Source organism: Chlorocebus sabaeus, chromosome 1, assembly GCF_047675955.1.
Source record: "Chlorocebus sabaeus isolate Y175 chromosome 1, mChlSab1.0.hap1, whole genome shotgun sequence".
NCBI classification, from domain to species: domain Eukaryota; kingdom Metazoa; phylum Chordata; class Mammalia; order Primates; family Cercopithecidae; genus Chlorocebus; species Chlorocebus sabaeus.
This window is the reverse complement of record NC_132904.1, coordinates 125,042,673-125,067,489: the sequence shown is the minus strand read 5'-3', so window position 1 is coordinate 125,067,489 and position 24,817 is coordinate 125,042,673. Positions and strand designations below refer to the sequence as shown.

Here is a 24,817-nt window from a genome sequence, read left to right as displayed (position 1 = left end):
TCTGGTGGAAACTGAACTGCAGCAACAGTGCAATTAGCACTTCATAAGCACCTGGTAGACCTTGCCGTTGCTGATCCTGGCTACCTGGACAGGTACAGCTATTCTCCAGATAAATTCTCTCTCTCTCTGTCCCTCTCTCGCCCCTCTCTCTTTCTCTCTCTCTGTGTCTCTCTCTCGCTGTCTCTCTCTTCTCTTTGTCTCACACACACACACACACACACACACACGTGTACATACCTATGGTTGCATAGAAACAGGAACCTTTACTTTTCCTGGGCTCTACTTTTCACAGGGTAACCAGGTATGTTATATTGTGATAACACACCTCACAGACATGTTTGTGGGGTTAAAGAAAATCCTGGATTTGTAGACAGAAAAGAACGCTACCATCTCTATGGGGATTACAGTACCAGTCCTGAGTTCTGGCGTATGACTGATCACAGTTATATTGCTTAGAACTGAAATGAAAAATTGAGGTCTGAATAAGTTTAATTCAATGACCATGCAGTAATAAAGATAGGCTACAAGGTAAACAGATTTCTATTTACAGAAAACCATTCAAATATAAAGTATTTGGGAGTAAAAATTAATGAATATTTGGACCAGGTCCTGAGGGAATATGCTAAGAACTGAACCTTTTTCCTATAATAAACTGAATTTCAGCAATAATTAGTACCAGCCAGCATTAATTGTGTTCCCAACTGCTCAAGGAGTTTAGTCAATTATAAAATTGTAACAGTTCTACCAGAACATAAGTGAACTTGGGGACTTTTCTGGTTTCATCAGCCAAGGCCCAGGGCCAAGACCTCAGCATAAAACCAGTCTTGGCGACTCTCCTTGGGACTTCCCAAGGAAAAATTGGAAATAAGTGTCAGATAGTGTTTTAAGAAGCAGCTCTCCTGGGACTCACTTTTTAACTAAACAAAGTCCTTAAGGCAAAGGACCGAGGCACTAGGCATGGAATTCTAGGTATCAGCTGGTGGGTGTGGGAAGAATTCTGACTCTCAGAAGTCTGTGATGTACACACACCCTTAGTGATAAGATTGATCCACCAGCCATTACAAGTTAGAGCAAAAAAAAAAAAAAAGATTAATTAAAAAATCATGACACTAGAAATGTCCAACAACAGGGGACTAAAAAGTATGGCATAGACATATGATTATATAGAAATAATGTTGTAGATAAATATTTATTGAAAAGAAAAGTTTTAAAAGTATTAAGGGGAAAAAAGCAGATTGCATTCATTATTTTCAGTATGACCTTGTTTCTGTTAAAATTTTTTATATAGATCCACGTACCCAAAGATATGTAGAAGATATGTACCAAAATATTAATAATGATTACCTCTGAATTGTAGTTATGAATTCTTCCATTTCACTGCCATTTCTAACTTTTTTAAACCAGGGGCTTGTGCTCTCTCTTTTTAAATCTTTTTGTTTTTCTCAAATATAGAACACTATACAGGCTATGCTGAATAAAAAATTGTATTTTAAATAAACATAAACACAAAAGGCTACCCTCCCTTTTATCTCCTAAGGTAAGGAGAGATTCATGAGCCGCTTAGCAATTCATCAATCATTCATACGTGTCCTATGTTCCAGGTGTAGAGTATGGGAATCTAGGCTAAACAAAGCTACGCTGCATCCCGGGTTCCTCCACAGAGAAGACTGAGGAAATTTCCATGGCACCAGGATACCAGGCAGAGTTTCCAATGGCAGTGGGCTACTGTCATTCCTTTTTATTTCTCCCACCCTGGACACGTGTAGAATATCAAGGTGGTAGTCTTTGAGGTAGGACAGTTCTTGTGATCTCTCAGGTCACCTCATTGGGTTCCTGCTGTTGCCGGCCATGGGGCCATCCCTGACACTTTAAAATTAGTTACTGACACAGATTTCTAAAAGCATAGTCTGACATATAAAAGTTATTTCTGAGAAACAAAGTTGCTTCATTCTGAAGACCACGTTTAGAGGTTGTGCACCAGAAGACAAGAGTTTATGTAACTGTTTGTCTTTGTTCCTCGAGCCAAGTGTGACCTTTCTGCCCCTTCCTGCTGACACCATCCCCGACAGAAAAATACAATCTGCTCAGCCTAATGTCCCTCCTTCTCTCCGGAGCCTTCGTGGAGTGTAATAACAGCAGCTGCATGACTTGTACATAATGTAAATACTTTATTTACTTTTGTATTTAACTTATGCATCTGTCCAATGTTTGCACAGCTGTTTGATGTCTGTATATGCAGAGATTAGCTTTTGTGGGTTGTGTCGATCTTAAACTCAAAGCATAGAGAAATGGAAGGGTCTCATTATTCGCTTTTCTTTGCCCAGCCTCCAGCATGGTACCATACAGATGAGAACTTCATGAAGAAGGATGCTTCTGAGTAAGATTTAGTCATCTCCTTGAAGATACTTTTCTCCTTTGGAAAAGGAAGAACCAAACTTTCCTGAACTTCTCAGGGAGAACATGGTGGTTGACTTTGTTTCTTCTGTCAAAGGACATCATTATAGTACCAAGGTGACATCGAGGAGGTTTTAACTCTCCCAAAAAATTGCACCAGAGGATTTGGGGAGGTGTAGGATGTGGGATCCTGCCCAGAAGCAGGGCGAGTAATTATAAAATGGGTTACGATGGAAAAATTGCTCTCTTCTTCAGGGTTACTTGCTCATCAAAGAACAGCAAGGACTGGGCATATGAAATGCCAATGGTTTGGCTAATCAACATGCCACAGCTTAGCTTGAGTCACTGTACTTGAATGTGGTTTTGTTTTTGATGTTGTGTTCTCGTGGGCATGGAAAGAGTTACAGCCAACTGCCGCAGGTATGGTAACTAGAGACAGTGGTGGAAATGTAAATGTAAGGACCCTTTGTCTTCTCCCCTCCAGCAGTAGAGAGGACATAAGAGAGTGGAGAGGGATTGCACTCTTCTGATGGACTTTCTCCTGTGATGCATAGAAATGCACGGATAACATTAAAAATATTTTAAATTGTATTTATTTATATATTTTAGAGATGGGGTCTTGCTATGTTGCCCAGGCTGGTCTCGAACTCCGGTCCTCAAGTGATCCTCTTGCCTTGGCTTCCGTGGTACCTGCCTGTAATCCAAGCTATGATCGCTTGAACCCAGGCATTTGAGATGAGACTGGGCAACACAGAGAGACCCCCATCTCTAAAAATATATTGTCTTCTTTTGTGTGACCTGGCCATCAACATATATTTACAAAAAAGAGATATCTCTCTTTTATTATCATAAAGCATAGACTGAATTTTAGATAGATTTTGAATCTCTCTGTGCCTGAATTTCTCTCAAAATTAATAGTGGCTCCTGTTTGATAAAGCACTAAGTTTTCTTTTGAAAGGTTCACAGAAAACTCTGAATTGCCTAAATTATAATTTTCTCAACTGTTTGACCCAACCTATCACTGCTGTAGTATTCGTTAACAAAGCATTCTGTTGCCATGAGTAAGGGAGTTGTTGCTTTTTTTTTTTTTTTAATCAATCAAGAACTACAGATAAATACTTTTAAAATCAGACCATGACTGAGGAAAGAAGGAGTCAACTAGTCAGTTTGAGTCTGTTATCAGTTATGCCTGAGAGTGGTCTTTTATATCACTCTCAGGAGTAATGCTGTTTGTTTTCAGCATGAAATACATAAGAGAAAAAATTAAGTAGGGAAGAGGAGAATAATATTTGGATAGGGTAGTTTTATTATTTTGCCTGACGTATTAAGTCCCCTAGCCCTCAGTATATCCAGGGAACATCTATGCTTAAAGTTAAATACAAGATAACTTCCCAAGCCAAGTACAAGTGATTTTAAAAAATAATAAAATGCCATATAGGATTATCTACTACAGTTCTCACGTTGCCCAGGAAATGTCACATCTACTGCATGCAGTGTCAGAAACATAGGTAATTCCTCCGCCAACAAATATTTGGAATATAGCAGAAAAACACAGATGTTTTAGACCTTCTGAGATGCATTAAGTCCTGGAAACTGGAAGCCATAAAAGACAAAATCGTGGGAGGGGAATTGCTGGGAGCACCCTGGGAAAGCAGCCACCCTGGAGTTGAATGACCTCTCTTTGATCTCCAGCTTTCCCAAGTCACTTTCCCATGCATTTCCTCAACACTGGTTTCAGTTCTTTAGATCTAATAAAAGCCTTTGGGGTTGGGAGCATCACTGAGTAGAGTGCTGATTCAGGCCAAGCTTGGAGGGAGGAGTGGAGCATTCAATGTGTTTACAGTAAAGCGTGTGTGTGTGTGTGTGTGTGTGTGTGTGTGTGTGTGTATGAGTAATAGCAACTTCTCACCACTGTCACAGCCACCAATGGGAGATTTAGCTTCCTCCAAGTCACCTCAATTAAACATATGCTCTAAATAAAGCAGCATGCTTGCTGGAGACAGAGCTTCAAAAAGTCCCCCAGATCGCATTCCCCTTCCAAACATTTCGCTGCCCCTTAAGCATCTCATATATAGAAATGTTACAGTTGCCTCTTTGTTCATTTGTTCTTTCAAGGATTTCCACATTATATTGTTTGATAAGAAGTGGAAGTAATACTTTATACAAATGTTTGCATTTCTGTGCTATTCCTTTCACTTCCTGATCACAGTGCACTCTGACTATAAAATGGATTACGTGTTGTTGCTCATAATGCTTCAGTATACAGAGCCTCCCATGGTAGGTGATATACTTGGGTGACTCTGCAGGTTTCTTCACGACTTCCAAAAGTTTTTTCTGGTAATTTTGGAAGTGCTGCATGATTTGGAAATGCTGATTTACTTCAGTCTTTACATACATTGAAAAATACATTATTTCTTCCTCATTTTCAAAATATTACACAAAGAAGTTTGGAAAGTAATAATAATCACTGTTCACTTGCAAAATTCCTTTCTTCTAAAACACTTTTATAATAATGAAGTCGTTCTATCTTTATGACACCCAACTAAAGAGGACAGCGGGCAAGTCCATTTTACAGATGTGAAAACAGATGTTAATTGCCTTGTCCAAGATTGCATAGTGAGATAAGATAAAAAATGAAAGGGAAACTTGTACTAAAATGTACGTTCTTTCTCACAATGGTGATTATTTCAGTTTGGACTGAGAAGGCAATTCATATAATCTGGCTTTTTCTGTGCCTTTAACTTCTACATGTTAAAACCTAACTGCAAGATTAGACTGTGATTTTATCCTACAGGCACTAAATTCCTCATTTAATATGCACCTTTCTCTGCTGAATCTTGATATTTTCTTAGATTTTCAGTATAGTTTGTCTTGATTTGACTTGCAGTGCACTGCAAATGATATAATTTTATTGCGGAATATATGAGGCTGGAGGGCTGAGGAGAGGTCAGAGTTGAAAGTCCAGGACATTTAAATTACATAATGTTACAATTTGCAGTTGTTTCCACTTGTAATAAGTATAAAGTTAGATCCATAGCAATAAACAACAGCAGGTAATACGTGTGCATAGAGACTTCGCACCCTGATAGTACCATTTATTTATTCATTTGGCATAAACCCATTCATCTGTGAATAAACAAAGTCCGGGCCCTCATGGTGCTTCCATTTTAGGAAGAGAGTACGATAATAAATATTGATTATACGACATAATCATGTAGTGATAAGTGCTACGGAAAAAAAAAAAAAAAGAAGCAGAGGAAGGGGACGGGGAAGGCAGAGCTATTTTATATAATAGTAGGAAGGTTAATTTAAAAGCTAAGCAGGTGGAGTCGTCCTGGCAGGTCTGAGAAACCTCAGGAGGGAGGTGGGTGTGGCTGAGGCAGAGTGAATGGCAAAAGGTAAAAAACTGAACTAGTGAGTCAGGGCTGAAGGGACTTGAAAGGCTGGGGAAGGACTTTGGATTGTATCACAGTGTGATTACAAGCACAGAGCCCTGGAGTTTTGGGCAAGAACAAGGACATTATCTTACCAATGTTTTACAATACATTTCTGGTGGCTCCATGTAGACCATGGAGGGGAAAAAGCGGAAGCAGGGTGATGGTTCATCTGTCACAGTCACCCAGGAGAAAGATCACGGGGAGCAGAGACGTGGGTGTTCGTGGTTAAGAGAGAGGGGTGAGATTGGGTTCCGTATCTTTTGAAGGTAGACCTGGAAGGGTTTGCTGCTAAAATGGACATGGTGATGGAAAGGAAGAGATATTTTTTGTCCTGTGATGGGGAAGACTTGGAGGAATCAATTTGGGGTTTTGTTTTCAATATGGAAATCAAAAGTTCTGTTTGAGACACGTTAGGTGGGAGATATCCAAATGGAGATGCCTGGAGGCAGCAGGATATAAGAGGGAGGAGTGCTGGCGGAGAGGCCAGGGTTAAAGGTAGAGGCTACTTTAAGCCTTGCTGGAGGATGCTGCCTAGGGTGGGAGTATAGAAAGAGAACAGGATGAGCCCACGGTCAGAGCCCTGGGGCAGGCAGCAGATGGAATCACAGAGGAGGCCAAGGACCCCATTCAAAAGTGGACATGTCAATAGGTGGAGTTGGCGTTAAGGTTTAAAGACTGAGAAAAAAAATTTCATAGGAGAATAACACACAGTTCTAAATTGTTATGATAGAGGCTCATGATGCAAAATGTGATAGGGAAAGGACAGAAGATGGAAAGTTTAGCATTTCAATGAATGCATCAGGGATTAGTAATATCTCAGTGAACAGTAATACAGATGTTCTTTAAAATGTTGCCCATGGTAGTGGGCATGGATTCCATGTCTACAGGGGCTATTCCATGGGCGTCAATATCAGCGAGGAGTATGCTACAGATAGGCAACACATCTTTTTTGACATCTCTTTTTAATAGGGACACAATATGCAGCTGGCGCTTTGGCCAGGAAAGAATAAATAAGCAAGACAAAGTCAATTGTCACTTTGGGAAAATTCTCTGTTAAAATTCTCTGTGAAACCTGGCCTACTTCGAACGACTTTTCTCAATACAGCTGTTGAGCATTCTCAATTTGGAAATGCAAATAAGCTTCGTCTCTCTCCCTTGCTCAATTCCCAGGCCCTCTTTCAAACTCAAGGTTAGGTGCGTGTTGCAGTCCTCTGCGTGGCTGCCCTCCTCACTGGCTCTATTTGTCTGCACCATGACACGGCTTCAGCGTCTAGAGGGGACTGCAGTGCAACAGATCTGAGACGCCGGGAGTGAGCCCAGATGCTACCTCCTGGCAGACAGCAGTGCCAAGACTGAGAAAGGAGGCCAGGCTGAGGCCTCCAATAGCTTCGGCAAGAGGGGGAATTTTTTCCTCCCCTCGTACCCCTCACCTTGTACATATCGAATCAAACCATACATAAGCAACACATCAGTTATTTAACACTGGACAGACTTTTTCTTTTTAAAGGAATGTTGCAATTTTTTGTGATTTATGTATTTAATCATTAAGGGCGTGATTAGGACAGAGGTAATTGATTACAAACGTCTGAAACGCCAAGGTCAGATGGCTGCAGAGTTGCCCAGCAATCACAACTTCCAGTTTATATGCAGGTTTGGCAATAATAACTAGGACACAGGACATTTGGACAGTGTGGCCCAAGGAGAGGGAGTGCTGGCTCAGAATGAGGTTAAGGAGCATCACTAACACCCTTGAACTTGCTCAAACACCTCTGATATTTGGAAAACACACACAGCATCCTTTTGTTCTCTTCTATAAACTAGATATACTACATATAAGGAAAGTTACCAAAATGTTTAGAGGCTCTAAAGTAAAATATCTGTGTCATCCAATGTATGCATAATCCTAGCTCCTTTATATATTATGTACCTCCACCACTTAACCATATATTTAACATCCATTCAGCTGCTGTGGCTGACTTCCAGGGTGTGGCAGTGAAACTGTGGGATGTGAAGGATTTCTGAAAAGAATGCGTATTGTCAAGAGACTGGGGGCTTGGGCAAAACTTGCTTCTCATAGTCACTTGGTTTTCTGTCCCACTCGATTTCCTCTTCCTATCACAGGATGTTTGTGTTTAATGCTCAACAAACTCCTAGAACAACAAAAGCTACCTAATCCATACCATCCCTCTCTGGCAGAGATGGCTGTCTGTGGCCCGAAGATGAACCCCAGGGAATTGCTGCAGTTTGGTGAAAGAAGAGTTCTAAACTATGGCCTTATTATGCTGAAGTGGAAGGTCTGTAGTTTTTGTTCTTTACCTTGCTGTTTCTCTAGCACTTAGGAGGTATCCATGAAGATTCTTATGAATCTCAAGTGCACCTGACTATTTCCAGCAGAGGGCTGCAATGCATTTATTTCAAGCTGGCTTCTTTCAAATTTTCCCATCCTAGTTTGTGCTTCTAGGCAAATCTCATTCCATCCCTTCCCTAGCACTTGTTCTTTAAAGCAACTTTGATTACACCGAAACTGGAAGAGTGGGATTATTGTGCATGTTCACTCCCTAATTTCTCTCCAGGATGTGGTGAAATCCTGCTTCATGTATGCCCTTGAAATTCTGCTAATCGCGGTCAAGGCCACGTTTTATATTCAATGACTCCCAATGACTAAATGCTGAGTGGACCCAAATCACTGCAGCGACAGTAGATGATGCAGTATTTGACATCGGTAGGCTTGAGGATAAGAGTGAATTCTGTAGGTTAACCACCCCCAACATTTATTTAGATACCGAACTGAGTCAGGAGTGAAAGGTACATACTTGAAAGAAAAAACAATAGAACGTGGTAGAATGTCAAGATATCTTTCTTGTATTCCGTGACACAGATGGTCGCTGCAGGTGGAAGTGCAGCACCGCCTTTGGGGGCTGAACAAAAGGAGCAGGGCAAGCACCAAGGGCAGTGCCATCCACGGGCAGGGGGTTCCCAGTGAGTTCCTTCCCTTGTCTCCAAAACCTCTTTTCAGTCTAGCCACGCACCTTCAGGTTGGCCACTCTTTCACCCTTTCTTGTCCTTTCTCTCCCCTGCCATACCACTTTCAATTTTCTGGTCCATAACTCTGAATGAAGAAGCCAACTAAAGGAACTTTTAGACCCCCGGATTCCAAATAATAACCGGGGCTTGTCGATTCTAGACCCAAATGTGCAAGGGATGGAGAGGCGAGGATCTTCCTGACTTGCGGCAACGCCCCCTCTCCTCCGCGGCGCGGTGACAGTGTTCTGGGGTCAGCTGGGAGTGGAGAGGAGCGACTGCCGTAGTCTCGGAGGATGCCTCTTCCAGGCGCTACTGCTGCTGCGGCGGCGGCCGGTTTTTTATTTTTGCACCGCAGCACAATGCAGGGGCCGAGGCAACAGCCTACGTTGGGACCCCTCAGGCAGCGTCTCTACCCACTCCGCGCTCCCAGCCCCCCAGCCCCCCAGGGGCACCCGCCTAGTGCCCCTCGCTGCACACCCGGCAGCGCACGTGCGCTCCTGGGACAACAGCAGGCGAGGCCTCGGCGCGCCCCCGCCCCCTCGGCCGCGCGCGCGCTCCGCCCGCCGCCCGCCCTCCTCGCGCGTGCTCGTGCCCGCGGCCGCGGCAGCGCGCCTCTTCTCCCCGCTGCGGGCGTCGCGGGTGCAGGAGGAGGCGGAGCGGAGGAGGCGGAGGCTGGGCGGGCGGCGGGCTCCGGCGGGGGCACGCGCCGGCCAGCTGGGCGGGGGCGCTGCGGGGGCGGCCCGAAGGCGTCAGGGTGAGGGGCTCTGGAGCCCGAGGACCCGCGTCCCCGGGGGCCGACTCCGCCGCGGGAGGGCGAGCGCGGTGCGTGCCGGAGGTGGGGACTTGGAGGCCGCGGCCCGGCGCCCCCGCCCCCGAGCCTGACGGGGCGCGAGGCGGGATGAGGCGCTGGCGCGGGGGGCGCCCGGCCGAGCCCCCGCGGCTGCCCTCGGCGGCCAGGCGCTAGGCTCGGCGGCGCGGGCGGCGCTCGGCGGCGGCGGCGGGCGGAGGGCGTCGGGCCCGGCCAGCGGAGGGCAGACACGGAGCGGCCAGCGGGGCGCAGGGACGCCGCGGCGGCGCGGCGGGGCCGCGGGGCTCGGTAAGGCGGGCGCGCGGGAGGGCCGGGGGCGCCGGTGACGTGGGCAGGCCCCGCGGGAAAGGCTGCGGGGGCCTCTCTGTCCTTCTTAGAAAAAATTCTTTTTAGAGATCGCATGCTCCCGGAGGAGCCTCTCGGTTGTACCCCCACCCCCGGCCCCATCTCCCCGGCCTCCCGGGGCGGACGTCGCTGCGGACCCACCACCTCCCGCGCCACGCGCTCCCCGCTCCCCGCGGCCTCCGCGAGCCGGGCGTTCGGACGGCGTTCTGGGCTGCCGCAGCGCTCTCCGCCTCGGGCCCAAGGCGGGCGGCAGCCGCGACTCCCGGGAGCGGCCGAGTGGGGGCTCCAGGGACACCGGCTCTCCCGGAGGAGCCGCGGGAGCGTTTCCCTCCGCTGCCCGCAGGCGACATCGCGGGTCCCGCCCCCCCCGGTGTGCGTGGGCCCCGCGGGGCCAGAGGTCTCTGTTCCCCCAGGCTCCGGTGGAGTTTCCCTCCTCGTCTTTCCCATCGACTGAAGTTGCCGCTGCATGTTGGACGACGGTGGTGAATTAGTGCTTTTTTCCACCTCGCTTCCTCGCCACCCCTCTATCTTGGTTTCCCGTTTTGTTGACTTTATCAAATATTTATGTTAAAGATTTTCTTAAGCAGTACACAAGAAATGGTAGGGAGAGAAAATCAGACCTGATTTCTTAGCCTTAGTCTACCTTGGACCTTTTATAGCTTCGCCTTCTGTTTGTGAAACTTGAAGATGGAAGGAAGGAGGAGACCCAAGCAGGAGGCTTGGGATGCAGTTTAAAAGTCATCTTTTAGGAAATAGACTTTGGATAATTATAATTTTGATCTGAATGCAGAGTTACAATCTGTCTTTAAAATGCTTGGGGCACTGCGTGATGCTACATGGCTAGCTGGCAGCTGGGCAGCATTGTTGTCAGCATCTCTTTTATTTTCTGTTCTTTCAGAGTTTTATTTGGCACGGATTTAGACCTTTTAAGTCAATCTGAATGGGAATAACTTTTCTGATACATTGGTTGCTTTTGTAAACGTTGTCTGTATTTGTATTTCTATTGGAAGAAGGAAAAGCAAATGGTGCTGGAGTGCGGTGGCTCTCAGAGTCTACACAGTTTGCTAGTCTGAATCAGTGACTGGATTTGTTGTCATATTTTTGAGTATTTATGGTTGTGACTCAGTATATCCTTCCTTATTGGGTACATTGAAGTGGCTGGAGAATCGATATTTGTTCCTTGGACTTGAGTGTGAAGGAAAGAGAAGCTTTAATTTCTGCTACGACATGACCTCAAAGTTTTTCAAGTACTCATTGGTGTGTTTTCTTTTTAATGGGGCTGTTTGTGAAGATGAGGCATTAGGATGTTGTGATTTGCAATTTCAGGAATGTCTGGAGTCTGATTCATTCTTGGAATTGGATATATGGTGATGCTTCATAGAGCAAGTGTCTATAATGGTGTCAGGTTGGAATTGTGTTTAAGCCAGTTATCTTCGTCCCGTGGTCCCTATAGCAGTCCGTGTATAAAGCAGCACTTTGGACAGAGACTTGTCTGGACACAGCTGGGGTGGAAGCCCAGTTTACTGTATGATCATTCACATTGAGGTGGGTGACAGGGTGAAGTAGTGGGGGAGAAAAACGTAAGTGGGACAGAGAGGAAATGTGAGTTGGAAGAACCTTCTCCAGTTATGTAACTGTTTTGTTTTCTAGGGAGAGACTAAGAACCAGCAAGACAGGCTCAACTGTCTTTAGAGCCTTTGATGTTGGTTTGAATTCCAGTAGTTATGTTCCTTCTATGTTCATTTCCCAACCTCCGTATCATTTTCCGGTCACCAAAAGCTTTTCTGAAGTTGGCCTGCGACTCTAATGGCAATACATTCATCTCTACTTCTCTCTCTCTCGGTGCTATATAAACGATGTTTTTATTGTTGTTTGTTCTGTCTTGACTTATTCAAGTGTTTTCCTTCCCAAGCTGACCTGAGTATATTATCTGCACACTGTATGTTGATCGTAGACGCGTGTAATAAATGTTAAGGACTAGGCATCTGTTTTCTTCATAAGGCTGTGGTAGCAAAAGAGGAATGAAACAAAAAGGAACTTAACATAGTTGAACTTTTAAAGAGTAAGACTAATATTCTTGAGAATTTTTCGAGTTTAACCCGTGATTGTGAAATCCAGTGTCCGTGGAAGTAGTCAAGAGGCAGCAAGGACTTGAAGTCAGGTTGAGGTTGAAGTTCTGCCCCGTAGTAGCTGTGTGACAATGTACCTTCCTTGGACAAGTTATTTACATTTCTGAGCTTGTTTGCATTTTATAACATAGAGATAAGAAGGCTTGCATTGTCTTTCTTACAGAGTTGTGAAGGATCAGATGATAGAAGGGATATGAAAATGCTCTGCAGAACTATTTTTAAATATGTATTGTTGTCATTATGTATAAACTTAGTTGCAAACCTGTATTACCTGGCAAATTGGCCTGGCAAACTTTTTTAAATACTGTAACAGAAGTTTAAAAAACATGCAGCTAAAGACTGGGCAGGGTGGCTTACACCTCTAATCAAATGCTTTGGCAGGCAGAGGTGGGAGGATCCCTTGAGGCCAGGGGTTTGAGACCAGTCTGGGCAACAGAGAGAGGCCCAGTCTTTACAGAAAATCAAATAAAAACAATCACTTGAGTGTAGTGGCACACGCCTGTAGTCCTAGCGACTCGGGAGGTTGAGATGGAGGGATCACTTGAGCCCAGGAATTAGGGGTTACAGTGAGCTATCATTGTGCCACTGCCTTCGAGCCTGGTCAACAGAGTGAGACCCTGTCTCAAAACAATAACAACAAAAACAGATAAGGACTGAGAACATGTTAGATTTCCTCTAGTTCCAAAATTTTGTGCCTCTGTCTTATTTAGAAAATCCACCAGTAGTACTTGCAGTTTTGAACTCTCTGGAATTTTCAGTAATTTGGAGACAGATCAAGTTTATTGAGACCGTGAGCTACTGCTGCTGCTTGTTTTTAAATTTAATAGAGTCAGGGCCATGCTATGTTGCACAGACTGGCCTCCAAATCCTGGGCTGAAGCGATCTTCCCGCGTTGCCCTCCTGAGCAGCTGGGACTACTGTCCTGTGCCAAGGCTGGACAAGACTTTGAACTTCTTTAAAGTATCAGTTCACAATACCAAAGGTTACAAGTTAATGATTGGTAAGAAGTATTTAGTAAAAAATATTTTATATTTGTCTGCATTATTTAGGGAACCTATGGGCAAACTATAGCCTGCAGGCCATATCTGGCCCATGGCTAAGAATGATTTTTATATTTTTAAATGGTTGAAAACAATCGAATAAAATTTCGTGTCATGAGAATGGTATAAACCGCAAATGTCAGTGTCCTTCAGTAAAGTTTTATAGGAACACAGTCTCTCATTCGTTCTTGTGTCTGTGGCTACTTTGGCAGTGCGGCAGCAGAGTGGAGTACTTTCATAGCTCGGCCTGCAAAGCCTCAAGTATTTATTATCTGGTTCTTTAAAAGAAAAGTTTTCCAACCCCCAATTTAGGACTTAACATTTTTTTACTTTGATTAGCGTATGTGTTATTTCCTATCAGAGCCATTATAAGGTTAAGAATCCTGGAAAGGCACTAATTTTTGTTTTGGAGCCAGATAGACTTGGGTTCACATATCAGATATGATATTTATAAACACTGATCCTGGGCAAACTAATTAATGTCATGGGACCTCAGCAACTTCCTTTGTGACCCGGGAATATCAGTAGTATCAACCTTGGAAGGTTGTAGTGAGGATGAAATGAAATAGTACATGTTAAGGCTTAATACAATCTGTGACATACAGTAAGCACTCAGTAAGTGATGATGATGATTAGAAACATTACCCTGAAAGTATGCCTAAAATATTGTATATTACTGTCACCTCCAGATTAGAGAGTGATTTTCCTGAGTGATATGCTGTTTGCTATAGAATTTTCTCATTTGATGAAACGTAATTTAGTTAACAGCTGATAAGCGGAATAACTTGAGAAATTTCCTGTTTGCTGTAGTGTATTTTTATTAATCACTTGCTGATTTCAGATAATTAAGTATGGGTGGAAAGATACTTCTCTTCTGTTTTTCATAGATCCTGATTCTTGATGATTTCCTGATAATGTTCTTACATTTATAAATTAGATTTAAATACCACTTCTATTTTGATAGTGATACTGGCTTTTTTTTTTTTTTTTTTTAAGAAAGATGAGTGAGAAAAGTCGGTTTTGATTAGGCCAGGGTTGGAAAATTTTCCCCGTGTATATATACTCTAAAGTCTTCCTTATGATTTGCATTCACATCTTTATGGCATGCTTCTCAGAGTTGAAATAATAAAAGGTAATTTTTTTTCTAAGTAGATCTAGTTTACTATCCAGAGACTTTTGTATTACGCTGCTTTTTGAAGTATTTGATTTAAGTTACTTTACAGTTGAGAAATTTGGTGTGCCTCTCAACTTCAAATGCTGGTTTATTAACATTAATCTCAAACTAAGAGTGAGCAAATAAAAAAGGCCATTGTTCTGACTGAGTTAAACAAAATAGAATTGGGGTCATTGTGACTCTTGCAGTTCTACAAACTGTCCAGTTTCTGGGCCTTAGCTGATGCTTCAGTGAAGTGAGATGATCCAGAGGAGATAGGGGAAGGCACTAATGTCCCCACACTGTCCTCGATGGAACAGTGAGATGGAGGCAGAAGGGCTCTTCCATAAAACCATTGAACAGCACCTTGAAAGCTGCAGGGTTCTGATTGTAGCACCTCAAACAGAGTAGACCTAAAGAAGTCGAGATGCGACAGAGTTTTTCTCTTGAGGTTAAAAAACAAATCAAACCAGACATTTCCTATCTGGAAAGATGAGACTTGAGCAGGTGTATTCCCCAAGGTAGTAAAGTGTAAGGATTTTATAAAATGGATATTTTCAGTTTTACAGTATACCTGGACGAGGGAGGGCTATTCTTGTATTTAAAGGAGATTGTTTTAGAACAAGTAAGAGGAAGTAAGAAATGGGTGTTTGGTTTAATTTCTCATGAAAAAAACATGAAACTGAATGTTCAGAATAGAAGTAAAATTCTGGCTTTCAGAAACACAGTTTTTTTTTTTTTTCTGCTTCTGGCTGTGTATCTATTTACTATTTTATTTTATATCCTGGATTATAATATACATAATATTGGAGGCTGTGGAGATAGAAAGCATTGAGAGGAAAAGCATGTGTGAACCATTCATTATGGAAATGTTATAATATGTGCAATTTGTCTCTATTTGAAAAGAGAGGCATCATACTCTAGGAGAGAATCTTCTAGAAAATTCTATCAGTTTGCCCTGAAATAGTAAAATCCTTACTATCTGGATTTCAGCCTTGTGATGTGAAGCAAGCTATTTGACTGCACTGCCTTTTTTTTTTTTTTTTTTTTTTGAGACGGAGTCTCACTCTGTGGCCCAGGCTGAAGTGCACTGGCTGGATCTCAGCTCACTGCAAGCTCCGCCTCCCGGGTTTACGCCATTCTCCTGCCTCAGCCTCCCGAGTAGCTGGGACTACAGGCGCCTGCCACCTTGCCTGGCTAGTTTTTTGTATTTTTTAGTAGAAACGGGGTTTCACCGTGTTAGCCAGGATGGTCTTGATCTCCTGACCTTGTGATCCGCCCGTCTCGGCCTCCCAGAGTCCTGGGATTGCAGGCGTGAGCCACCGCGCCCGGCCGACTGCACTGCTTTATTTCCTTGTGTGTAGCATGGAAACAGTAACTCCTGTTCCTCCTTTCATTGGAGAAATATAGGTGGTTGAAGGACTCTTAAGATGAGTAGCATTTTCATTAGTTTTGCAGAATAGATCATGTGAAGTTCAGTAATTACCCAGGATATCACACACCAAAAAAGTGAAGCAACTTTTAACAGGAAAATGAGTTTCGAACCTGGAGTCAAGAGGACCTGGATATTTGTCTTGGCTCTGCTGTAAACAGCTTGTGACTTTGGACAAGTAATTTCTGTCTCCAAAGGTCCGGTTTCCATTGATCTACCTAAGGAGAATCTGACAGGCCTTCCTTCTTGCTTTGTATTCAGTGGCCCTCCAGATTAAGTAGGAATAGCAATCCTGACACAGTACGACAAGGGAAACCACGTCTCTTTGTATCTGTGAACTGAGAAGTATCCACTGAGTACATCTGTGTATCTCGTGCCATGCTTCATGCAGTGGAAGACAGATAGGTAAAAAGGTGTCGTTGAGTCTTTGCCCTCAGGAGGTGTTCATTTCATGGGAAGACAAACTATTTTATGAAAAGGAATATTATAAGTAAGCAAGGAGATAGTGGAATGATCTGGCAGTTTGAGAACTTGTGATGTGCTGTTGGAGAGGATACTTTGTAGCCTTGTGACCTTGAACATGTAAAATGGGCTTTGTAGACTCCCTCCAACTCTGAAATTTGGTCATTCTGTCTTTGACGGAGAAGCAGCAGCTCTGAGTCACCCTGTTGGTAGACAACCCAAGTAAGAACTCTCAATTAAAGCCAGATTTTTACACGCATTCTGTGTAGTTGATTTAGTAGGTGGAAGGAAAAGTTTAATTTACTAGAAATGCAATCAAGGGATAACCCTTCTGAAGAATCAAGCATGTGAGAAGGGGCAGGGGACCAAAGTGACCTTGTTCTTGAGGCAGTAAATTTGTGCCTAGATCTCATTTCTTCTTGCCTACAGGTCTTCTACTCCAGCAGTTTTCTTTCCTAGGATATCATTCTCTCTTTACTGAATCCTCTTTTAGTTAGCATCTATGCCTTTTGTTACTTGCTGCAGTGATAACTAGTTGTCTACCCAATGCTGTTCTCTGTGGCTTCCTTTTAGTATATAGGTTCCTCAGGGTTTATCTGGGCACACATTGGCCCAGCTAGAAACTACATTTCCTAGCCTCTCTCTTATAGTTGCATGTGGACTAAATTCTGGCTAAATGGATGTGGACATAAGTGGTATGTGTGATTTCTGGCTTGTGGCCTTAGGAAGCTAATCGTTTTCTATTTTCTCTTTACCCCCTTTTGCAGATGAGAGTGTAGGGTGTTAATACACTGATGGGGCATGTTATTCAACCTGCGAAGGTGAGGGCAACACCTTAGCGGGAAAGGGATGAATAAGATGGATTTTTTAGATGACCCTGTGGAGCAGAACTGCCTCCTAGCCTTGTACTTCTCATTTATCTTTGGGTAGTTAAGTGAGAGAGGAATAAAGTTTTATCTCTTGAGCTACTGATACCTTAAATGAATAAATCACACCTTTTAAACCATCTCTACCTTGGGATCCCCTTCATTTACATTTATTGCCCTTTTTTTATGTTTCCTTTTGCAGCAGAAATTTTCAAGAGTTGTTTATATTTGCTGTCCCTTCTTCACCACTGATTCTTTAGCCTGATCATTTGAGCTCATCATATGAATTATTCTTCCTATCAGTGACTTCTTCCTCTACCCCCCAAAGTGTTTACCATCTCCGTAAGTGGCATCATCAGCCACCACTTGTGCAGGCCAGAATCCCCAGAGTCATCCTTATCCTTGATTTCTTTTTTTCTTCCACTCTACTGAAATTGTTTTTAATCAAGACTGCAGTGACCTGGATCTTGCCAAAGCTCTAGTGGTCAGTTCAATGTTTGTATCTTACTTGATCTCTCACCAGCATTTCACAGGGGCCAGCATTACTTCTTGTGACCTCTTATTCATTCTCATTTCCTATATGCTTTTGGCAGTTTATCTCTACTTACCCACTCCTTGAAAATTTGGAATGTCCGTCAGGTGATTTCCTCCAGTTTTTTGGTTTCAGATGTCATTTGTATGCTGATGAGGCTCAAATCCTATTTCTAGTACTGACTTTTTCCCCCCTTGAGCTCTACACTCATGTAACTCCATGCCTCTGCTTGGATATCTAATGGGCATCTCAAAGGCAGCATGAACAAAGGAGGGCTATGAATTACTCTTCCTGTTGGTGACTTCTTCCTCTACCTCCACCAGGTCTTTACCATCTCAGTAAGTGACATCATCAGCCACCACTTGTACAGGCTAGAACCCTTGGAGTCATCCTCCTTGATTTCTTTTTTTCCTCCTCATCTCATATTAAGTCTGGTCACCTCCACCTTTATAATGTAAACTGAACCTGACTACATCTCACTTTTTTCACTGGTAAAAACCTAGGCTAAGCTAGTAGGCTTTGTCATCTGGCAGACTGCCAGCAGATTTCCCTGCTTCTTCTCCTGTCCCTGTCCTTCCCCTCATTCTCACCATACATAGGAGCCAAAATAATGTCCAGTGTTAATCAGATCATACCATTGTGCTTACTGGTTTTCCAATACATTTATTGCTGAAACAAAAACTTAACATTTTACTGTGGAAATAAACCCTTCATTTTGGTGACTATGAGGTTCCTTATCAGTAGTTCTCAACCCGGGAAGATTTTCCCTCAGGTGATGTTTGGTGGCATTCTTGGTTCTCACAAATTGGGGTAGGTTGCTACCGGCATCTAGTGGGTAGCGGTCAAAGTGGCTGCTAAACATCCAGCATCCAATAATGCATAGGACAACTCCCAGCAGCAAAAAATGATGTGGTCCAAAATGTTTGTAATGTGTGATATGGCTCCTGGCTGCTTCTCTGATCTCACCTTCCGCTGTCTCTTCTTTTCTTCTTTGTTCACTGGGCTACAGTCTCAGTGGTGTTCTTTTTTTTTTTAAGTAGAATTTATTTTTAGGTTCACAGCAAAACTGAGCTAAAGGTGCAGAGGTTTCCTGTATACCCCTTGTCTTTACACATATGCGGCTTCCCCCATTATCAGCATCCCACATGAGAGTTTGTTACAGTTGATGAGCCTATGTTGAAACATCATTATCACCCAAAGTCCAAAGGCTACATTAGGATTCACTCATTTTTCCCACTTGTTCTGAGGGGGGGGGAAGACTTGATGTTGTACCTTCTATGGATTTGGACAAATTGATAATGACATGTATCCACATCATAGTATCTCACAGAGTAGTTTGACTCTGCTGAAAATCCTCTGTGATTTGGCTATTCATCCCTCCCTCTCCCCAGCCCCTGTCAACCACCAGCCTTTTTACTGTTTCCATACTTTTGCCTTTTCCGGAATGTCATATAGTTAGAATCATAGAGGATGTAACCTCTTCAGACTAGCTTCTTTCACTTAGGATAAACATTTAAGTTTCTTCCTGTCTTTTCATGGCTTGATTGTTCATTTCTTTTTTAGTGCTGAGTAATATTCCATTGTCTGGATATACTACAGTTTATTTATTCTTTCACCTGCTGAAGGACATCTTAGCTGCTTCCAAATTTTGACAGCTGTAAATAAAATTGCTACAAGCATCCGTGTGTGTGTGTGTGTGTGTTTTTTAGTAAGTTTTCATCGTGTGTAAATACTTAAGATGCGATTGTGGGATCATATGTTAAGAATAAGTTTAGTTTGCAAGAAACTACAACACTGTCTTCCCAAGTGGCTGTGCCATTTTACAACCTCACCAGTAGTGAATGAGAGTTCCTGTTGTCCACATGTGGTGTTGTCACACATCCTTGTCCACATGTGGTATTGTCAATGTTTTAGATTTTGGCCATACTTATGGGTGTGTGGTATATGACATTGTTTCTTCCCTTTGAATAAAAGCACATTCTGTCTTAGGGATTTGTGCTTGCTGTTCCTTTTACTTAAAATGACTTATTTTTAATTTTTTTTAGAGGCAGAGTTTTACTCTGTTACTCAAGATGGAGTGATCATAGCTCATTGTAACCTCGAACTCCTCGGCTCAGGTGATTCTCTTACATCAGCCTTCCAAGGAGCTAAGACTATAGGTGTGTGCCGCTGTGCTGGGCTAATTTTTGTAATTTTTGTAGACACAAAGTCTCTCTGTGTTGCCCAGGCTGGTGTCGAACTTCTGGGCTCAAGGGATCCACCTTCCTCAGCCTCTCAAAGTGCTGGGATTATAGGCGTGAGTCATGGCTACCTTCTTCCTGTCCCAGAGAGACCATAATAATTACCTGTATATATAGCACCCCCACCTGTTTCTTTTATATCATCTCATTTTGTCTTCTTCATATTCATTTATTATTTGCTTATTTGTTTAATTAATTTATTTTTTGAGAGAGGGCCTCATTTTGTCACCCAGACTGGAGTGCAGTGGCGCGATCTCAGCTCACTGAAGCCTCGACTTACTGGGCTCAAGCAATCCTCTCACCTCAGCCCCCAGGTAGCTGGGTTTACAGGTGTGCACCACCATGCCTGGCTAATTTTTGTATTTTTAAATAGAGATGGGGTTTCACCGTGTTGCCCAGGCTGGTCTTGAACTCCTGGACTCAAGTGATTCAACTGCTTTGGCCTCCCAAAGCTCTGGGATTATAGGCGTGAGCCACTGTGCCCAGTCGTGTGTTTAGTTTCTGACCTCCCGTCTCTGAGCTACTCAAGGAGTGAGGGCTTTGTGTAGGCTCCTGCTATATCTCTAGCATTCCTACTTAATAAACATTTGTTGATGGTAGAGAGGTGCTAGAGTCACTTTTAGAAATGGAGCAGGGTTTTCAGCAATCATGACAAGTCACAGGATCCAGCTGGTACCAGTAGAGAAGCTTGTAATTTTCTGGAGGGTGAAAAGTCCATTGAGACAAGGCTGCTTTGGTCTTCTATTTAGTAACTGATTTTGAAGAATGGAGAAATTCACCTTTTTTTTTTTTTTTTTTTTTTTTTTTTTTTTTTTTTTGTGAGGAGGCAAATGATAAAAAAGCAAGATGATGGGAACTTCTTAAGAAAGAAAGGTTACTTCAGGGTGTAACTTTGGTTTTGCCTGTGTCTCATACCACTAGTCTCTGCATATAGAGCTATATCTTCATATTGCCGCTATATAGGCCCCCAGGGAATATGCCATCTGCCTTTCGCTAATATCAGAATTCCTTCCACATTATCCTTGGGAGGTAATTACTTACCCTCTGCTTCTTTATTTTACTGTCTGAAAACTCAGTTATTCGCAAGACCGCCTAACTTTTTAAAAAGAGTTCTTATTGTTAGGAAATGTATCTCGTTCTATGAAACTGGAGCATTGCTCCATGCATTTCTGACTCCACACAGATCTGCTTTATTTTTCACATGATAGCTCTTTAGCTGTCTGTGAAAAATGGTTGGTTCTTTTATCTTCCCACCAGTCTTTTCTCTTTCTAGGCTCAATGTATTTATTTTCTTCAACTATTCCTCATAAGACAAGGTGTTTAGATTATTTTTCAGGCCCACCCCTAACATTTTTGGGACTTGGGGCAAGAATACAAATTGCAGGTCTGCTATGGTTTGGATATTTGACCCTCCAAACCTCACATTGAAATTTTGATCCCCAATGTTGGAGGTGGGGCCGCTAGGAGTTATTTGGGTCATGAGAGTGGAGCCTTCATGTCTACATTAATGTCTTCCGTGGGTGGGGTGTGAGTGAGCTGTCACTCTGTTAGCTCCCCACAGAGAGCTGGTTGTGGAAAAGAGCCTGGTGCCTCCCTCCACTTGCTTCCTCTCTCACCATGTGATCTCTGCACGTGCTGGCTCCCCTTTGCCTTCTGGCGTGAGTGGAAGCAGCCTGAAGCTTTCACCAGATGCCTGACCTTCCAGCCAGCAGAATTGTGCACCAAATAAACCTTCTTTATAAATTACCCAGTTTCAGGTATTCCTTTATAGCAATACTAAACGGACTAAGACGAGGTTCATATGTCTGTACAAGTTATGAATCAAGTTACCTTATAAATAGAAGATGTTCCATTTGCCGACTTTATCAAATAAAACTTCATAATAACCTAGATCAGAGTCGAACAGAGAATTCAGATTCCTCTGAGTTTGTTTTTTTGTTTTGTTTTTGAGAGCGAGTCTTGCTTTGTTGCCCAGGCTGGAGTGGAGTGCAGTGGCGTGATCTTGGCTTACTGCAACCTCCGCCTCCCAGGTTCAAGTGATTTTCTTGCCTCACCCTCCTGAGTAGCTGAGGGACCACAGGTACTGCCATCATGTCCCTCTAATATTTACATTTTTATTAGAGACAGGGTTTCACTATGTTGGCCAGGCTGGTCTCGAACTCCTGATCTCAAGTGATCCACCCTCCTTGGCCTCCCAACTCTGAGTTTGTTTTTAGAACACAAGCTAAGGTGCAGGGAGCCAGCCTCTGACCTGAGGTCTTCTCTTCCCCAGGCTCCTTGAACTATGAAGTTTGCATGTGCATGTCTGTGGAACTCCAGCCCATACACCCTTCAAACAGCAGCTCTTTGACCATTCTTTGGCCTAGGGTTGTAAATACTATTGGTTTGGTCATCTGTCCTCAGGAGAACTGACTCAGGGAAGAGGCCTGAGCAGACCCTGGAAGAGGTGGGAAATTTTGGAGTTCCGGTCAAGATGAGGGCTGGGGCATGTGGGCTGCAGATGGGCACATCCTTTAGGCCCTTAGCACAACTGGCCCCATGGTCAGGGATATGGTTAGAGGAAGGCCAGTGCAAGGCCCTCTGAAGCTTGAGGCCTAGGTTGGCTGCCATTGCTTTGGTTTAAGCAGTACTGTTCTATGCAAGTAAAACTCTGGTTTTGGTCCTATTGCTAGAGTTGATTATTGTGGAAAATGGTACATCTCTCTTATGGTACCTCAAATTAGATATGATATTTTAGTTAGAGCTTCCTAACCAGTGTGTCAGCGGTTCTGTGAATGTGTTACAGATGGGCCAGAAATACTGATTCCCTTAGTTCTTAGGATCGTCAGGGGCAGAGTGGCAAGAGCTTCTAGGCTGATCACTTTTCCAGCATTTCCAGGACCTGTTTACCCCAGGGTGGCTGTACCAGTGCTATTATGCTACCAGTATCAGTTATTTTATGGACAGCTTTAGGAGCATATATGTGTGTGTGTGTGTGTGTGTGTGTGTGTGTGTGTGTGTGTATATATATATTTTTTTTATGAACATTATCACTTGATCCTGAAAGTGTCAGAGGTGTCAAAGTAGGTTTTGTGCCCTTCTTATTAGTAAGGAAATAGATCCAGGTTAAGTCACTTATCTAGTGACATTTTCTTAAGTAGGCCAGTTGAAACTAGAACTCCATTTTTGTGACTTATTTTGGTTTTTCTCTCTACTAACCCAAATTGTGTTCCATGTACCTTTTTTTGGGATAATTTGTCACTCTTGTTCATCTAGGGCTTGTAGGAAATTACAGTTTTTAGAGCTTTTCTCTCCCAAATTTTGTTACATTGTTTTCCTTTTATTGTTATTTTTTAGTTTAAATATTCAATTTTATGTTTAATCCCTACTAAATAGAATTATTTTCATGAGATTCAACCAATTGATGCAGCATCTTGAAACTGGATTTTATGTGTTACTCATTTTTTATAGCTCTCTTCTTTAGATTAGTATTATATTTAGTTACTACAGTAATGTTTGTATGAGATGGTCACCTCAAACTCATTTATATAAGGTTAGATTACATAAGGCAGGAAAGTATGCAGTATATTTTAGACATATTCCTGCTGTAAAACAGTTAAAGTTCCAGTGCTTAAATGTGAATTCACTTTAATGCCTACTTTGTACTGATCTTAAGGAGTGTTATTTTATTGAAACCTCCCAATAACTCTAGTAGTATTACTATCATAGAAGGGTACTGGGCCTCAGAAAAGTGTGGTCACTTGATCAGGTTTACTCAACTACGTGGGGGATCAATTCGTACTTTAAATCCAGGTCTTTTTGCCTTTCAAGTGCTGTGTTTTCCTCAGTATTATTTTGTAAATAATGTGAAGTGATTTCTGAACATTTAACTTGGGCTGGGAAGGGGATGTTTTCCAGATTTATGTTCTTAACATTTAGAGTAACAAATTCTCTGCCATTACTCCTGCACAGGACGGCCTCTCTCTCTCCTCTCCCAGCAGAGAGTTACCATCTGGTCAAAAACGTCAGTAGTGCCAAGGCTGAGAAACCCTGCTGTAAGAGTTCTGAGTAGTCAAGGTTTTACTCTGAGTGCGTTTGTGTTTGCAGTTTTCGCTATTTACCGTGATGATAGGTACTAGAATGCATGAGAGACGTGAACTGCTTGTGCCTCCATAGTTTATATTCTTAATTTGTCCACCTCCCTCCCAGTTTGGGAACAGGTTGACAGTGAGGGTAGAGCAAGATGTTTATCCATTTCTATTCTGTGTTGTTTCTAGAGAATCAGGGGTTTGATGTTAGAGGCTTTCTGAATGGTGAAGGTTAGGCTGTTTAGGTTTTCATGCTGATTTTTATGATAACTTTCAATAGGAAAAAGTTGTGAGCCATGTGCGTTACACTGTGTTTCATGTATTGGCTTGCTAGCCCACCTGCCCTTGTGGAGAGTTGTGTTGATTGGTGAGAGCACAGATTTGAAGGAATGGTTGCTCAGTGTTCTCATACAGGTTCTTTCTGTTTTCGCCTGTTTTTGAGTTCCAAGGCATGATCGGAACCTCATTATAGCAGTTTTCCCAATTTCTTTTCAGTACCTTCCCAGACCTGATTTTATGTCCCTTTGATCTAGATTACCATGCCCACCTCCTTAAACTTGTTTCAGTGTGTCATTTTAAACTATCAAGAACCATCAAAAGTTCTCTGTCTCCTACTGTTCTATTCAGCTCTCTTGCCTGAGCTTCAAGGAGAGCCTTTTTAGAATCCTTCTTAACTCAGGATTCTGTTTCACCAAATGATAAACATCTGTTTTATTAATATTACCAATAGCTCCTGTTGTTGCTAACATTGTTTAATTATTATAGATATGCTGTGAACTCTTCTAAGCTCCTTACACGTATTATCTGATTTAATCATGACAAGTGCCCCACGAGGTAGTTACTTCTGTAATATTTTTATTACAGTAAAATATACATAAAGTAAAATTT

At 42.8% G+C, this 24,817-nt stretch overlaps 1 protein-coding gene across 2 annotated transcripts in view; it reads left to right on the top strand.

Annotated features, from left to right (window-relative positions):
- Positions 1-9,860: 9,860 nt before the first annotated feature.
- ARHGAP32 (Rho GTPase activating protein 32) overlaps positions 9,861-24,817 on the top strand; it is a 304,654-nt gene continuing 289,697 nt past the window's right edge. Inside the window, exon 1 of one of the 2 annotated variants that reach the window (XM_038004998.2) lies at positions 9,861-9,951. The gene's annotated coding sequence lies outside the window, so the exon portion shown is untranslated. The remainder of the gene's footprint in view (positions 9,952-24,817) is intronic. The other variant, XM_073022239.1, reaches the window with a different exon arrangement.